Source organism: Danio rerio, chromosome 14 (genome assembly GCF_052040795.2).
Source record: "Danio rerio strain M-AB ecotype USA chromosome 14, GRCz13ab, whole genome shotgun sequence".
Classification (NCBI taxonomy): domain Eukaryota; kingdom Metazoa; phylum Chordata; class Actinopteri; order Cypriniformes; family Danionidae; genus Danio; species Danio rerio.
Window position 1 is genome coordinate 12,347,692 of NC_141034.1, and position 12,139 is coordinate 12,359,830.

At 48.3% G+C, this 12,139-nt stretch overlaps 1 long non-coding RNA gene across 1 annotated transcript; it reads right to left on the reverse strand.

The window, feature by feature from the left end:
• Positions 1 to 4,176: 4,176 nt before the first annotated feature.
• On the reverse strand, positions 4,177 to 11,813 carry LOC147833876 (uncharacterized). Its single transcript, XR_015507197.1, has 3 exons — positions 9,835 to 11,813; positions 5,466 to 5,643; positions 4,177 to 5,075 (listed from the first exon to the last, which is right to left on the reverse strand). It is a non-coding gene; the product is annotated as an uncharacterized LOC147833876 (long non-coding RNA).
• Between the last annotated feature and the right edge of the window lie 326 nt (positions 11,814 to 12,139).

Sequence of the window (12,139 nt, forward strand, 5' to 3'; positions counted from 1 at the left end):
ACAACCTGCTGCCGAAGGCTTTCAGTCACTTTAGAATGGCCCACCATCTTGCAGACTCAGTGAAACTGGAAGTTAGGCTGCCAGGTAAATAGGGGTTGACAGATAATGAAGGGAATTAGCACCAGATTCCAGATTGACACCAATAACTGAGTATTTGAAAGTGTTCTCTAATTTTGATCAGTGTGTTTTCTGCAAAATAATGGTTTTTGTTAAAATGCTTTTGTTATTTTGGGGAAGAGATGTTCTGGTAGCATGGTATAGGTGGGACAAAAAATCCTTTAACTGCTGAGCAGTGAAGATGACATTATTTCAGAATTGTTCAATTATTTATACATTGTTCTCTAATTTTGATCGCTTGTGTATGTTCAGTCATTCCTCCTCTGTTTGTCAGTTGGTCGTTGTCGTTCCTGTTATTATGTTCCCTGATTCCAGTTTATATCCTGTTCTTGTGGTAAAGTCTAGTTCTAGTTTAGTCTGTTTGAGTTCTTAGTTTGTTTGTTTACTTTGTTACTTTGATTTTTGGATTTTTGTCACTGTTGCTGCACTCTCACATTAAAAGATCTGCACTTGGATTCTTCACAAGTTTTTGTTCCTGTTATTGATCACCCTAACGTGACAGAACGACCAACTCATAAATGAATCCAGCAGATAATGTGATTGTGCTGCTAAAACAATGTAACCACTCTATCGAGCGTTACGTTAAGGAGTTTTTGGAGCTAGCCCCAAAGAGCTCCTACAGCGATCTGCTGCTTAGATGTTCTTTTGGGGAGGACTTTTGGAACCAGTCCGCTCCCTCATGCCACCGTATGAGGATGACTGGAACCTTTATCGGTTCATCGAGGCAGCTCCTTTGATCTCAGGCTCTCCCCTCTCTGTTGCTTTGAAGGAGGAGAACCCTCAGGAGGGAGGCCTGAGATGTGAGCAACAGAGAGGGATATTTTTGGGGCCGGCAGATTTATCCAAGGGAAGGAGAAGAGAGGGTGGATTGGAGTTGCGGACTTATCCACGTCGGCCTGTCCAAAGACCACCCCTATCGGAGCCTCTGGAGAGTCTTCTGGAGCTGTGTGAAACCCCAGTGTCTGCTCCAGTCCCACAATGCCCGCCAGTGTAAGCTCCAGCTCCAGAGCAAGCTCCCTCTCCTGATGACAACGCTTACCCTTCTCAAACCACCAGACGAAGAAGGCGTAGGAAGAGGACTGCCCATGTCCCAGAGCTCCCGCCAGTGTCGGCTCCAGCCCCAGAGTGCCCGACAGTGTCGGCTCCAGCCCCAGAGCGCCCGGCAGTGTCGGCTCCAGCCCCAGAGCGCCCGGCAGTGTCGGCTCCAGCCCCAGAGCGCCTGGCAGTGTCGGCTCCAGCCCCAGAGCGCCCGGCAGTGTCGGCTCCAGCCCCAGAGCGCACTACATTGCCGGTTCCAGTCCGGTCCCTGGCCCTGCCGGCGCCACCCAGGCTCCTCGCTCTGCCGGTCCCAGCCCGGCTCCTGGCATTACCAACGCCTCCCAGATGTCTTGCCCTGCCGGCCCCACCCAGGCTCCTCGCCCTGCCGGCGCCACCCAGGCTCCTCGCCCTGCCGGTCCCAGCCCGGCTCCTGGCATTACCAACGCCATCCAGACGTCTTGCCCTGCCGGCACCTCCCAGACGTCTTGCCCTGCCGACCCCAGCCCGACTCCTTGCTCTGCAGACCCCAGCCCGGCTCCTTGCTCTGCCGACCCCAGCCCGGCTCCTTGCTCTGCTGACCCCAGCCCGGCTCCTTGCTCTGCCGACCCCAGCCCGGCTCCTTGCTCTGCCGACTCCAGCCCGGCTCCTTGCTCTGCCGACTCCAGCCCTGCTCCTTGTACTGCCGACCCCAGCCCGGCTCCTTGCTCTGCCGACTCCAGTCCCGCCGCCTCCAGTCCCGCCGCCTTCAGTCCCGCTGCCTCCAGTCCCACCGCCTCCAGTCCAGCCGCCTCCAGTCCCGCCGGCTCCTGTCCAGTTGCCTCTCCAGCCGGCTCTCCTAAAACCCCCTTCCTTGTGTCTCCTGCATGATCATCCATGGGTCATCCCTCCCGCCCCTCCCTGGTGGTCCTTCCCACTGTTTGGGACTGATTCCCCGGCTGCACCCTGGCTTCCTGCTGGGGAGCCTGACCCACGGACCTATTCTGGTCTGACCCTCCCATCCCTCCCCTTGTTCCTGCTCTGCTCCGCTGCCCCCTCCACCCATCGGGACTGTTGTGGGAGCGTCTGGTAGCCGCTCTTTAGAGAGGGGGTAATGTCATGACTGTGTTTGTCCACCAGATGCCACTGTAGCTCGCCAGCAACCACCAGCGGACTACAGTGGCTTTAAGACTACATTTCCATACATTCTTTCGCACACACACCCGGTCTGTCATCTACACTGATTTACAACCACAGCTGTTTCTGTTCTCTGTTGATTACCTGGACTATATATTCAGTCATTCATCCTCTGTTTGTCAGTTGGTCGTTGTCGTTCCTGCTGGTATGTTCCCTGATTCCAGTTTATATCCTGTTCTTGTGCTAAAGTCTAGTTCTAGTTTAGTCTGTTTGAGTTCTTAGTTTGTTTGTTTATTTTGTTACTTTGTTACTTTGATTTTTGGATTTTTGTCACTGTTGCTGCACTCTCACAATAAAAGATCTGCACTTGGATTCTTCACCCGTTTTTGTTCTTGTTTTTGATCACGCTAACGTGACAGTTTTGCCTTCATTCGTTTTTGATTTCAGTCAGTCGTGACATAAAGCACGAGTCTTCAACACATGATTTATTACAACACGTTTTTAAACATAATAGTTTAACTAACTCATTTCTAATAACTACTTTTTTATCTTTCCCATAGTAACAGTCAGTGCAGAACATTTTACTAGTTATTTAGCAAGATAGTTGTATTCAGACAAAGTCCCTTTAAGTACTCTATAGTCTTTGATTCAGATTAAATTGTAATTTAAAGTTAACTAGGAAAGTTGGAATAATTTGTCAAGTTATTGTATAACTGGTTTGTTGTGTAGACAATCAGTAAAATATACAGTAAATATTTCTTAAGGAAGCTAATAACACTGACTTAATTTTTTTTTATTATCAAAACTGCTTTTATTCAAGAAATAAACTATAAGAAATAAGACTTATGACTCCAGAAGAATTATTTGTGTTTTATAGGAAATACTTTGAAAATCTCCTTGGTTTAATTTAGATCAGCGGGGAATCACAATTTTAAACTAATGGGAGACTTCAACTGCATCTGTTAAAGTTTACAGGTGTAAAAATGTACCTTGATGTACTTGAATTTTAGAAATGTATTATCCTACATTACAAAGTTACTTGTCAAATAAATGAACATGGAAGATTATTTCGAGTTTAAGTTATTTAATTAGCTTATTTATGAAGGGCAGCACAGTGGCGCAGTGGGTAGCACAATCGCCTCACAGCAAGAAGGTCTCTGATTCAAGCCCTGGCTGGGTCCATTGGCATTTCTGTGTGGAGTTTGCATGTTCTCCCTGTGTTGGTGTGGGTTTCCTCGGGGTGCTCCGGTTTCCCCCGCAGTCCAAAAACATGTGTTATAGGTGAATTGGTTAAGCTAAATTGTCGGTAGTGTATGGGTGTTTCCCAGTGATGGGTTGCAGCTGGAAGGGCATCCGCTGCATAAAATATATGCTGGATAAGTTAGTGGTTCATTCCGCTGTGGTGAACCCAGATTAATAAAGGGACTAAGCCGAAAAGAAAATTAATGAATAAATGTTTATCAAGACTGCAGAGTGATGCAAAAAAAAATGACTTCGAATAATTGTTTAAATAGTTTGTGATGTATGTTAAAGTGTACCCCCTAAAAGAACAAGTGCCCCCTGCCCGGCCCCCCCAGTCACTCTGGTCTAGAACCGCCACTGACAAGATGGACGGGTGGGAGAAGTGGGGCGTTGTGTGCATGGCTGCTCTCTCCCTGGAGCATATTGAATATATCTATCTATTCAGAACTTTGATGACATGGCTTCTGCTGATGGGCTTGGGCAGAGCCATGTGTTATCAACAATTGATGAAAGCGGTCAGTGCGGCTCAAAACCCCACCAACTTCCCAGCTGGATATAAAGAGGGGTGAGCAGAGTTGTTACAAACCAGACAGTGGCTATAGACTGCACATTGGAAAACACTGGGGTGCAACTAGCGGCTTTTACAACATAATTTAAACAGACCTGGGGCCTCATGTACAATGACTTGCGTTGAATTAATACTAAAACATTGCGTACGGACAGAGCTGTAAATGTCCGTACTCAGTAAAAAAAATCGGATGTATGAAACACTGCGTACAATGCCACGCATATTCTCTTTATACATCCGAATTAATGTGAAACTGAGGGCACGTGCGCAAAACTCGTCTCTGTCTCCTCCCCTGAATAAATATGGTAATGACTGCACTTTGACAAAACCAAATGAAAAAGCAATGGCAAAAGCAAGCAAGAAGAGAAACTTCATAGAATGTGAATTGGAGGTGCTCCTATCGGAGGTAGACCGGAGAAAAACTGTGTTATTTGCAAATTTGTCCTCCGGAACTAATAACAAAAGAGTACAATAGAGTGGGAGAGTTTAGCTGGCGCGGTTAACGCAGTGGGGTCTGAACATCGAAATAAAACATGATTAAAAAAATAAATGGTTCGATGTAAAGGTGCAGGTTAAGAGGAGAACAGCGATGCACCGTCAAAGTGTGGACCGAACAGCCAGGGGAACCGGGGATGCTGAACTAACTCCCTTTGTGGAGAGAGTTGCCTCAATTGTGGACGACACTTTACTGTCTGGAGTAGTTTCCGTGTCTGTGGGAGATACAGATGTAATAGAGGAACACTTTGTTAGGGCGGTATAGCAGCACCCCTTCACTCCTATCAAGGTAGCGTCACTGGCATTTCAGCTGCTCAATCGCCTGCTAACCGAGTGCGAGAATGGGCATCATTGTATCTGCGCTCTTGGTCAGTTTGTGGATAGTTGAGGGGGGTTAACAGCCACATCTTTAATAAACAATTGTGGTCTCCTCAAGTGCAGTCAAGGAATTACACTCTATAAAATAAAATACTTAGCTGGAATAATATCTTTAAATACATAACTTGTCACGGGTAGAAGAAGGAGTGAACTCAAGTGCAGAACACAAAGTGTTTATTAAGGAGAAAGTCTTTGCAAAGGAACAAAAAAAACCCAATCGGGTGAGTGCCGGGGGAGTGCCGTGGGAAAACAGTCCAGAAACAACGGGAGACTTGTTCACTGGCAGCCCTGGACACAAATATGGGGTGAGTAACAGACCGTTATACACACACACCAACGACAACAGACAGACAAACATGAAGGGAAATGATGTGATATAAATAGGAACAAAGGGATGAGAAACAGGTGGAGCGAATTACTCCGATGATCTGTGAATACTAGAAAAGCAGGTGACTGAAGGTAATCTGTAACATAGAACTGGAGAGAGTGAGAACACAAGGTACGGTGACATAACTCCCCAAGAAGCCACCCATCACGCACCCTGCCACCTTGGAGCCTCCTCGCTGTCTCTTTTTCCAAATTTGGACCCAACTCAGCACAGAGCTCCAAGAGGATAGCTGTTGGAAATCTGAAACGGCTAATAAGCCAGTCATCATCGTGGGCTAGAAAATCATTGTGATCCCAAAAAAATGCTGTAACAAATGTTCTTTGTGTGGGAAGAAGAAGACAGGGTCGGCGTTGAGGTAAGTAACAAATATTTTTATTTTCAGTCACAACTGCAAGGACAGCTCCCACTATGTGGCCGTCGTTCAGCTCTCTCTCCCGACTGTTCCTCCCGTTCTCCTTAAGACGGGTGTCTCTCCGGTCCAATCACTAGAATAAACAGGTGTTGCTTATTATTTCGGATTGGCCTGCTGATTAGCCGCCGGGCTCTGAGCATGCTCTCCCCCTTTATTGGGTATTCGATCATGCTTACCTCTCCACATACCCCCACCGCCCGCCTCAGGCCGGGGAGCGCCGACAATACCCGTCTCAGCGCCGACAATACCGCCCTCAGATGTTGCATATGCCGCTGCCAATCATTACTGTAAATGATGATGTCGTCTAAATAAGCAGCGGCATATGCTGCGTGAGGGCCGAGTATTTTGTCCATCAGGCGCTGGAACGTCGCCGGCGCCCCGAACAGCCCGAACGGAAGCGTCACAAATTGGTGCAATCCAAACGGCGTAGTGAAGGCTGTTTTTTCGCGGGATAATGGAGATAAGGGGATCTGCCAATAGCCCTTCGTTAAATCCAATGTCGAGTAATATCGAGCAGCACCTAACCGGTCGAGCAACTCGTCAATACGCGGCATTGGATAAGCGTCGAATTTCGACACAGCATTCACCTTGCGATAATCCACACAGAACCGGACCGAGCCGTCCGTCTTAGGTACCAAGACAATCGGGCTGGCCCAGTCGCTGTTGGATTCTTCTACTACTCCCATTTTCAACATATTATTCAATTCTTCCTGAATCACTTTTTTCTTGTGTTCAGGTAGGCGATACGGCCGGGTCCTAACGACCACGCCCGGTTCGGTCTCGATATGGTGCTGAATCAGGTTAGTACGACCGGGCAGGGGCGAAAACACGTCAGAGTATTCACGTTGGAGGTGCCGGATGTCGAGGAGCTGGCTCGCTGAGAGATGATCGCCCCCGGTGACCAGAGCGCTCGGCCGTTCTCGGCCGGAGCTCTCCGGCCCCAGGTCATCCTCGTTAGTAACAAGCGTAGCCAGCGCCACATCCTCCGGCTCCCTCCACTGCTTAAGCAGATTAATGTGATAAATCTGACGTGAGTCAGCCCTGTCCGAACGAACCACCTCGTAATCGAGATCACTGACTCGTCGTGTGACCACAAACGGCCCTTGCCACTTGGCGAGTAATTTAGAGCTGGAAGTGGGTAGCAGTACAAGTACTTTATCTCCCTGTGAAAATTTACGGAGTTTAGTGCCCTTATCATATCGCCTGCGTTGGTCATCCTGAGCCTTAAGCAAATTCTCTGTAGAGAGCCGCCCCAGTGTGTGGAGTTTTGCTCCAAGGTCCAGGATATATTGAATTTCATTCTTACTATTAGAAGGCTCGTCCTCCCAAGCCTCTCTAACAACATCCAAAACCCCTCTGGGCTGTCTGCCGTAGAGAAGCTCGAAGGGGGAAAACCCCGTGGAGGCTTGGGGAACCTCTCGCACAGCGAATAATAAGGGCTCCAACCACTTATCCCAATTTTTCACGTCCTCGTGAACGAATTTACGGATCATTGATTTAAGCGTGCGATTAAATCTTTCCACCAGCCCGTCTGTTTGTGGGTGATAGACGCTGGTGCGAATAGATTTAATGCCCAATAATCCATAAAGCTCGCGCATCGTGCGTGACATGAACGCGGTGCCTTGATCAGTGAGAATCTCCTTGGGGATTCCCACACGGGAGATGATGCGAAACAGCGCCTCCGCAACGCTCTTTGCTGAGATATTACGGAGCGCGACTGCTTCCGGGTATCGGGTTGCATAATCCACCAGAACTAATGCAAACCGATGCCCGCGTGCGGATCGCTCTAATGGCCCGATGAGATCCATACCAATTTTCTCGAAGGGGATCTCCATAATTGGTAAAGGGCGCAACGGCGCTTTTGGGGTGGCCGGCGGATTTACCAGCTGACATTCACTGCACGCAGCGCACCATCTGCTGACGTCACCGTGAATGCCCGGCCAAAAGAATCGGGTCATGAGGCGATTTAGTGTGGCCGCCTGACCTAAATGTCCGGCCATAGGATTAGAATGAGCCGCCTGAAAAAGCATTTCCCGGCGGCTCTTTGGTACTAATAACTGGGTTGTATCTTCTTTTGTCTGAGCGTCTTGGGTCACTCGATACACCCTATCATTAATAACCGCAAAATACGGATAGGAGAGGGGTCGATCAGGCTGGAGGATTTTCCCATCAATAACTTGCACTCTTTCGAGTGCATGTTTTAGTGTATCATCACGCGACTGCTCCAGGGGAAAGTCTTTACACCGGGAAATTCCCAGCCCTTCCCCTGAGTCAGCGCGTAACGTCACTGCTTGGGATTCCCCCAGCTGAGCGACACGTCCCCCTAACCGGCGATTTCTTCTTCCAAGAAACACCCGCACATAAAACTCCCAATAATCTATTGAATCCAGGCCAATTAGTTCCCAGAATTAGCGGGTGTTTGAGGTGCGGGTTAACCGCTGCCTCCACTATATGCTTTTTCCCCCGAAATTGAATGTCTATTGCCGTTAGCGGGTAGTGAATTACATCCCCGTGTACACACCTTACCCTTACCGTGCGGCTCATATCCAAAGCCGGGTCTTGAAGCAAGCTTTGGTGGATGGAGGTCTGATTACACCCCGAATCCACCAAAGCTTGATATGTACCCCCTTTAATACTCACAGGTATCCGGTATAGCCCGTCGCGACCGGGGGCGACTGCTGGCACATCGGGCAGGCGGACCAATGCACCCACCTCCATCACGGAGCAGTTCTCTGGTGCATGATCCGCCCCCCCCGCAATGCCAACATGCCGGCCCAGACCTTCCCGTTATACCCCCGAGGGCAGCAGGACCAACTGATTGGGCCGGAGAGAGACCCGTCATAGCTGTAGGCCCGCCCATGCCACGTGCCTCCCCGTCTCTATCCCGATAGGTGCCCCAGCGATGCGTGCTGCGCTGGGGCTCCGGGCCTGGGATCCGCCTCCTGGGAGTCGGTATGGGCGGTCCCCTCGATCTGGGCCTGGGGATAGGAGGAGAGAGAGAAAGAGGAGGGACAGGGGGAGAGAGAGAGAGAGAGGTTACTTCGCCAACCCTGGACCTCGCTACCAGGTGATCCTCCGCCAGCTGGATGGCCATTTCCAGATCGTCTGGTCGGTGGCACTGGACCCACTCCGATGTTCGGGAGGGAAGGCGGGCGATGAACTGTTCCAGTACCACAGCGTCGACGATCTGATCGATGGTCCGGTCATCCTGCACCAGCCATCTGCGGCAGGCGTCACGGAGCTGCTGGGCGAATATGAAGGGCCGACCGCTTTCCTCCAGCTTCAGCGACCGGAAGCGCTGGCGTTGTTCCTCCGGATTGCGGCCGGCCCGCTGAAGTATGGCTCGTTTCAGGTGCGCATAATTCAGTAGATCCTCAGCCGGTAGCTGCTGTGCGGCGGTCTGGGCTTCGCCCGACAGCAGCAGGATGACTCTCACCGGCCAATCGGCCCGGGGCCACCCACACACTCCTGCCATCTTCTCAAACAAGTCTAAGAAGACTTCCGGGTCATCTTGCGGCCCCATTTAGTGTAGTGTGATGGGAGGGTGGGTGGCTGATGTTGATCCGGGCTGGATCCCCTGCTTCAGCATGCTCCGGACGAGCTCGCGGTCCTCGCGCTGGGCCTCCACCAGGACCTTAAAGCGCTCCTCCTGCTCAGCTCGTATGTCCAGGATCTCCTGGTGCTGTTCACGGTGGAGGACCGCGAGCGCCTGGATCACTTCTGCAAACGGACTGGTTGACGGAGTGGTCATCTTAGCGGCGAGGTCTCTTCTTCCCCGGATTTCAGCACCACTGTAACAAATGTTCTTTGTGTGGGAAGAAGAAGACAGGGTCGGCGTTGAGGTAAGTAACAAATATTTTTATTTTCAGTCACAACTGCAAGGACAGCTCCCACTATGTGGCCGTCGTTCAGCTCTCTCTCCCGACTGTTCCTCCCGTTCTCCTTAAGACGGGTGTCTCTCCGGTCCAATCACTAGAATAAACAGGTGTTGCTTATTATTTCGGATTGGCCTGCTGATTAGCCGCCGGGCTCTGAGCATGCTCTCCCCCTTTATTGGGTATTCGATCATGCTTACCTCTCCACAAATGCGTTCCCTTCAGATTCGACCATTGACAATGTCCTCTAATAAGGCCAACACTGCAATTGCCATAGACTAATGCCTAGTTCAGACTGCGTGATTTTATCCCTGATTTTGACTCGCCGACAGGTTTTGAGAAATCGCAGACAAATGCCTGAAATCACAGTCAAATCGGTGCTCGTGCACGTGAGTGACACTAACACAGTATGAACTATCAAAGACGCGATCTGAGAGAACCGCTGATGAGTTGCCGATGCCTGTGATATATTTGGCGTGCTAAATATCTGGAGCTGTCGGCGATTCAAATCATGCCGTTTGAAATGAGTTTTGACTGAAAATAACATTGTCGATCGCCAACAGCCAATGAGATAGCAGCATCCACTTGTGTGTGTGTGTGTGTGTACCTGCAGGCCAGCGGGAGGCTGGGGAAGAAGTTAAAAGTCCTCATTTTCAGTTTATTTAGACCCACGAAATGGAGGAAATTCTAGTGGAGGTTTGATAGGATTTAGGAGCGCCCGTGTCTGTTTGATGTTTCATACAGAAGGAAATTAATTTATTATCAACTTAAGTTGAGGAGAAATGGCTAATTCCCTTTAAACCCAGGTGAGCAAATATGCACATTTTCTACCCCATTAAAAGCTTCTATCTCATTATGTAGTACCAAAAGATATACTATGTGTTTTGGCTGTGAGACGTAGTTTGGACGAAGTTGTCGCCAATTCTTTCTATTGTAAAGTCATGAAATGTGAAAGTCCTTGTCGCCGATCCATCTTGCAGTGTAAACAAAGCAGCAACGAAACGCTAGCCCAGATAGTCATGCAGTGTGAAAACATCTGTGACACGACTACTTTGTAAATCATGCAGTCTGAACTCAGCATAAGGGTTGTATACATTTGCAAATGCTTTTATATTTTCTAAATCACATAATTGGTAAAAAAAAAATATTGTGCCAATTAACCCATTTTATCGATTATAAATTAATAGCAATGTTTTTCACGTGTTGTTACTATACTTTGTAGTGTGCAGTTTAACATAATTGGTTCTAGGAGTCGCCAATTGAAATAAAATAAACACACACAAGAAATACACGTACGCCAGACATGAAGTTGGTACGAACCAATGCACCAAATTAATTTTATTGTTAGTAAATCCAAACGTAAGCTTGAAACCTGGCGCATGCAAAGTTTTTGTGCGTACGCATCATTGATACTAAGGGTGGAGCCGAACCCGAATACGGTATTCGGAAAGGCACGAATAGCGTGTTTTTACGAATACTTGATTCAAACAAATACTTGAAAAATTATTTGTATTCGGGAGCAAGAAAAACACTATTTCAAAAAGCAGCGTTTCCTCATGAGACCACAGTGCATGCCCGCGTGAGTGAGTGAGAGAGAGAGAGAGAGAGAGAGAGAGAGAGACGCTCAGTCAGTAGTCGGAGGGCGGGGCAGAGATAAAAGGTGTCTGGCACAAGCTTCTCCACAGCAACAGACAGAAGGCTCGGCTGGGCGAAAAAAATACTTCACTGCATCACTATTTTTGTTAAATAGATTTTTGTACCTTAATTGGGTTCCAAAGGCAGTTTATAAACTTGTAGCGGAGTTGAAGCAGAGTTTGATCGGGATTTTCTATTACGCTGCATTATTGATGTCTGCAACCGGGTGCTCTGTTTATGCAACGTTAGCTCTGTTAGCGCGGTAATTTAGACAATAGACTGTTGACAGAGTAACGTTAACGTTCGTTTATAAAGGTTAAAACGATGCTTTTGCAGTTGTGTCGAATAGTATGCACTTATGGGAGTTATACGGTGCATCTAAATTACTGTCTTTTGCAGACAGCAAAATATATGCTATAGGCTAGTTAACCTTAACATAGCTTCCCGTCACTTTTTATTAACTTGAAACTCCTCAAATACATTTGGGCACCCAGAAAAAGAGTGAAAAAGAGTGAGACTGCTGCTAAGCCATTTCTTGGTCCTCCACCAGTCAAAAGAAAAAAAAAACCCTTCAGGTTCTGTGTGGAAGCATTTTACAGTCAGTGGTGCTGCAGATAAAACAAAGTGATACTGTATAATGTTTACAAAAGGGAAATCAGCAGAGGCAGAGATATTAAACGTCTGTCAACATCTTCTATCCATAATCATTCATTCATTTCCTTTCGGCTAAATCCCTTTATCAATCTGGGGTTGCCACAGTGGAATGAACCACCAATTTATGCATTTAGCATATGTTTTACGCAGTGGCTGCCCTTCCAGCTGCTACCCAGCACTAGGAAACATCCATACACTCTCTTTCACACACATACAATAGGGAC